We start from the raw sequence: 6,197 nt of genomic DNA, 5'->3' as shown, positions 1-6,197 counted from the left end.
GGGAGCGCGGGGGCCCGACGGCCGCGCGCCCGTGCCCGCGCGCACGCGCACTGCCGGCTTGGCACGAGAGCTGCGGCGGCAGCCAGCCACGACGAGTGGGGTCTGCGAGGAAAGGAGGGACTCACGGAAGGGGAAGAGGAGCTGGGATGTCTCACACCCACAAGCGGGAACGCACGTCCCAGAGCCGCACACCCCTGCTTGTGCGCGTCGGCTCTCCTGAGACCGAGAAGGGGGGCCGGGGGCGGGGCCAGGGGGCGGAGCTAGCGCGTTGCGCGCCGCCCGGAAAGCGTAAGCGCGGGCTCGCGGGAGCGGCTGTGGGGGCGGTTCAGTGAGGGCGAAGCTCGGGTTCTCGAGGTCTGGGCCTGAACTCGCGGTTTCTAGTTTCAGAAAGACTCTTAGTTACAGTCATCTTTTATGATTATTGTGGTTTACTGGTGCCTTCCTTTTACCATTGTGGAAACGGCCCTTTAAGGGAGGAGGGAATAAGAAGAAATGAACTGAGGAAGTCTATTGCAGTTCCTTTCCTCCGAAGGGCGCGCGAGGCGGAGGCAGAGCTGGCGCGATTGCCTCCCCCGCCTTATATGGGTTGCTTGCGCGCCTGGGGGCGGGGCGAGGCCTGGGAGTGCCCGACCGAGCTTGTGTTCCCCGCAGCTCGTGCGCCTCACGGTAGGGGGTGGGGCCTGCGGGGAGACGGTAGGAAAGGCGCGAGTGGTGGCTGGCTGGTTGGAGCTTCATCTTTGGGGTTGTGTGTGTAAAAGCATTTAAAATTTTCTTGAGTGGGCACAGAAAAAAGTTCTCAAGCCAACGTCTTAAAGGGAAAAATAGGATGAAGGGGAACCGACGCGGCCTGGTGTCGCCAGGACGTCTGCCTCAAGCGCCACGAAGAAGCCGGAAAGAGCTTGCCAGGCTTGCCTCTGCTCCCCGCTGGCTGCCACAGCCAGGCCCCGGAGCACTGCGGTTCCTCTCCGCGAGGCGGATTTCCCGGCGCCGCCTCTGAGGCGGCGGGCCGCGAAGCGTTGCCCTGGCGGTAGCCCTGGGGACCCGGGGCTGCTTGGCGCTCCGCACGGTTACGTTGACTCAGTCACCCCAGACTGTGAAAGTAAGGTGCAGATGCCGCACGAAAGCACTGTGTTTAGGGATAAGTTTTAGGGGACCCAGACTGTTTAGGTAGCGCCAGTGATTACATTATTATCATGCTTTTCACTTTTAGTGCTAGAATAGTTAAAATGAGAAGTGATTTTTAGTCTGAGGGACAGGTGGTTCCCGATAGGTTATTAAAACATCTGAGTCTTAACTGAGTTAATTTTAGGGATTGAACAGTGCTTTTAGAAGACCATGGTCACTGGCATGTATAGATCAACTCTTTACAGCAGGTGAATAAGAAACATCTATACCAATGCTTTCAGTATTGTTTGATTGTAACAGGTATTTGTTACAAAAAAAAATTTCTTAGAACTCAGATTTTGAAAAACTTTGAGAAATTTAATAAATTCAAAACACGTGATTTTGTAACGATTTGCATTGAATACAGACACAAATTGAAATCTTCAAAGCTTTGTAGAAATTGACTTACTGTACTTAAGTTTGGCTGCTTCTACCTAGTGCCTTATGCTACCTTTGGTGGGAATTTTATTTAACTTGCTTTCAAATATTCCCAAACTCCATATAATACAGAGTTAAAAGCTCAAGTGAGATATTCTTAGGAAAAGGAATTTGGTGATGGTTCTGGAGACCTGTGCTGTAGTTCAGCTGTGAGGCTGCTGCTGCTGCTGCTGAATTGTAAACAAAGGGAGTTATTACTTAACTACAATTTTTTTCTTTCTGACATCTTTTCTATCTGCCTCATGAATTTGTTCGATTAATACTAGACAATCCATGTAGAATTGGTTTAAAACAATAAAAGTACTACATAAGTTGCCATTAAACTGATTAAGCTGAGAGCACCGGGGCATAGTGACACTATTTAGGTAACTAGTAACAGGATTAAGGAGGTACCTGTACTGCTTCTTTGTATGGAATCGGTCTTTGGAGTTCCTAAACTATTCTCAGCCTCCAGATGCTTGGAATTGTATAGACATCGCTTGAAACATGGAAATAAAACGCGGTTACTAGTCTACGCAATTTGAATTTTGAAAAATGTTTGCTTTGCATCTAAGTAGTTAACATTTGTTTAAAAACTGATCTTTTCAGTTAAATTTTCTAGACGTTTATCAAGAAAGATAGTTTTCAAGAACTTAATATATTCATCAAAAGGAAAAAAGTCTTAGAACTATATAAGATAAACGTATAGTGTTCTAAAGTGCCATATTAGGGTTTGCAAAAGATCTCTTAATTGGGGCCGGGTGCAGTGGCTCACACCTGTAATCCCAGCACTTTGGGAGGCCGAGGCAGGCGAATCACGAGCTCAGGAGATCAAGACCATCCTGGCTAACATGGTAAAACCCTGTCTCTACTAAAAATACAAAAATTAGCCAGGCATGGTGGTGCACGCCTGTAGTCCCAGCTACTCGGGAGGCTGAGGCAGGAGAATTGTTTGAACCCAGGAAGCGGAGGCTGCAGTGAGCTGAGATCGTGCCACTGCACTCCAGCCTGGACGACAGAGCAAAACTCAATTTCCAAAAAAAAAAACTCTTAAGTGAAGGTTAATGTGCGTTACTCACCTTTCCCATAAACTACAGGATGCTTTCAACCAGTGGATCATTTAAAGTTCTTGACCATTATTTTAAATAATGGTAAATAATGTAATTTCCAGTGCACTGTAAAATATTTTACAATAACTATCACTGTTTTAAATGTTATCAAATGGAATTAAATACCATAGTAATTTGATACTAAAATCCATTTTGATAGTCAAAGTTTTACATTGTATGACTATTCTATTCTCTACAGCAGTGGTTCTCAGCAAGGGACTGTTGCCTCCCAGGGGACAGTTGGCAATGTCTGGAGACATTTTTGGTTTCATAAACTAGGGAATGGGATGCCACTGTTGTCTAGTGGGAACATGCCAAGGATGCTGCAAAATATCCTACATTGCAAAAGACAACCCCCAACAATAAGAAAATAACCCACTCAACATCTCAATAGTGAGCTGTTGAGAAACCCTGACTGACAAGAATTCTATGTAGTACGGTTTTAGGCATAAGCCTTATTGGTTATCCTTTCCTGCAGCAAAAAAAAATATGTGTATACTGTTGTCTCTTGAACAACACAGGTTTGAATTGTACTTACACACAGATTTTTTTCAACCGAATGAGGATCAAAAATATAGTATTTGCTGTATATGAAACCCAAGGACAGCTGACTTTTACTGTAAGCAGGTTCTGCAGGACTGACTGCAGAACTTGTGTATGAGAGGATTTTGGTAGACGGGAGACCCTGGAACCAATCCCAGGTATATACCAACAGACAACTGTATTTAAATTTTGTGCATATCCTGTGATCATAATCTTCTAAATGTTAACATAGGAATTTTTTGTATCATTACAACTATTATTAGTGTTCAGCTGATCAAAATAACATAAATATCCCAATTTGAATAAATAAATACAAAAAGTAACATTTTATTGAAATGTATTTCTTAATTAGCTTGGGCATTTTTTTAAATTAGATTTTCATGAACAAATATTATTTATTGCTAGAGTCAAAGTCTAACATCAGTTTTCTCTCTTCACTTTTAGACATGTAAAGGCCAAAACGTCTTCATTTATGTTGAAAAAAAAGTTTATATAGGAATTTCATTCATTTCTTTTTATTCTTTTTGACTAGAATCATTTACCAATGGTGATCAATCATCAGAATATTATTGATATGTATTATTATACATACCAATTAGGTTTTCCAAGTTAGTTGGATTTAGAAGCAAAGCATTGGAAGCCCATCTTGGAAAATGATTTTTTACTTGGGTATTAGAATTATTTTCTCATATTAAGTATATTTAGTGCTCTGGCACTCATGTCCTGGGACAGTGCACTATAGTAAGATTCAGGATGGATAAGAGGTATTTGTTTTGTAGAGTCCAAAAAGACAGTTTCCTGTGTACTAAAGAACCCAGAACAGTGTCTGGTTTAAGTGGTTTGTTCCAGTAGTGGGTAGATGAACAATTGAAGGAATAAACACTTTCAGATTAACTATTATTGTAATAATCCAAACTAGAAATGATGGGTATTAACTAGTTTAAAAAAAAAAAAAAAAAAAAAAACTAGCACATTCTGATGTATTGTGAACACAGAGCTAACAAAGTTTACTCAAGATTTTAATGTGAGAGAAAGGCAAGCATCAGGTATCACAGCATGGTTTTTGTCTTAAACTATTGTAAGAATTACCATTTGTCTAAGCCCTTTGGGGCTGCTGGAACAAAAATATTTTAGAGTAGTGGCTTATAAACAACAGAAATTTCTTTCTCACAGTTTTGGAGGCAAGCCCATGATCAAGGTGCTTGCAAATTTTGTGTTGGGTATTTTCCTCATTCATAAATGTTTCTGCTGTCTTCGCATGGCAGAAGGGACAAGGGAATCACTCTGGGGTCTCTTACAAGACTATAAGTCATCTCCCAAAGGACTCACCTCCAGATACCATCACATTGAGGATTAGGCCTCAACATAAGAATTATGGCACAAGGGGGTGGAGGTGCAACTGACACAACCATTCGGGTCCTAGCACCGTGTACTGAGATGGGGGAGACTGAGAGGAAAAGGATGAGGAAGATGCCAGTACAGTTCACGTGTCCATATTCTTCAGTGTCCATTTATGTTTCAATTTCCTGATTTATGTGTTAGGAGATGTACCTTAAGGACCGGTTTTGTTAACAGGGTTTTTTTTTTAAGCCGTTTAGCATTTTAATCAAATTTTTAAAACATTTTATTGTATTTTAAATCCATAACTCTCCACATAGGTATTTTCTAGGACAGATTTTGTATCAGACAGTTGGCTTCATTAGTTGTAAAAATAGAATTGTCAAACATATGCACCAAAACCATGATTTTGCTTGAAATAATTGAATCATATAATTTTCTGACCTTGTCAGAATAATGCAAATTAGCCCAAATGCAACTGTAATATTATAATTCATGATTTATATTAATTCCAAATAATTTGCAGTGTTATAGAGTTTTCCACATTGGCTAGGTTAGTAGAGAGGCACATTTTCGTTTTGCTCAGTAAATTTTTAAAACTTGTTTTTTTCCAGTTTGTTTCAGCACAGAACACAATATTTACAAATATTTAAAAAATTAACACATCACTGAGAGGGGACTTACGTACCCACTTGTTAAGATCTTTTGAAAAGTCATGTATGTAGGTATAAACATTACAATCGTCTATTTTAAAGCTTGGCATACATCTGAAAGTGTGGTTTATTTAGTTCCAACCATGTACAAGATTCTAGGCATGTGGGTTCTCAGAGTCCAGTGGAGGAGGCAGATATATGCATACCAATGTTCATTACGTGTTTGTGACAAATAGTGAGATAAAAGTAAATATTAAAAGAGCACAAACAAAAAATTCCTGTAGCTATAGATGTCTTTGCATCTATATGACTCCCCTCAGGAGAATAGGCTGTGTATACTAGGAGAATTTTGCTGCTGCTTTGTCAACTGTTTTTCTCTCAAGCCTCACCTCCTAAGTCTCCTACCTTTCCTCATTCTGACTTGTGCAAATGGTGTTCCTGCCACCTTTTTGGATGATGGATGCTACACAGCTCGTCTCTGTGGGCAAGCATGCCAGAGATCTTGGAGAAGAGCAGCTGCCTGTTCAGAGCAAAAGCATCCTTCTGGATACCAGAAGTGCTGCCTTGTTTCTGACTCAGTTTTTTTTTAACAGGCTCCTTTTGTGGAAACCACTTGTATAGGTAAAAGAGCTGCTATAGTCTTCAATGTAATGACCGTGCCAGTTTTAAAGGTCAGCCACAGCTGGGAGAGAGAGGCCAGGTAAGTGTTACACTTGGATATCAAATACAATGTGTATTTAATGTTCAAAATGATACAGTCCAGAAATGTCCATTTTGTTTTCTTATTACAAAAGGACTTATAAAACTCTGTAGGCAAATAATTAAGATATCTAAGTTTAGGGAACTAATTACAGAGATGTCTTATTATCCAGTGTAGTCTAATCAAAGAGTATGGCTAGTAGAATTATGGGTTCACCCAAGAGAGTCTCCATCTTTGAGCTATAATTGATACACTGGTCTATTTGATTTGACA

The sequence above is a fragment of the Macaca fascicularis genome, chromosome 2 (assembly GCF_037993035.2).
Source record: "Macaca fascicularis isolate 582-1 chromosome 2, T2T-MFA8v1.1".
Taxonomy (NCBI): domain Eukaryota; kingdom Metazoa; phylum Chordata; class Mammalia; order Primates; family Cercopithecidae; genus Macaca; species Macaca fascicularis.
Note: the sequence above shows the minus strand (reverse complement) of the source record.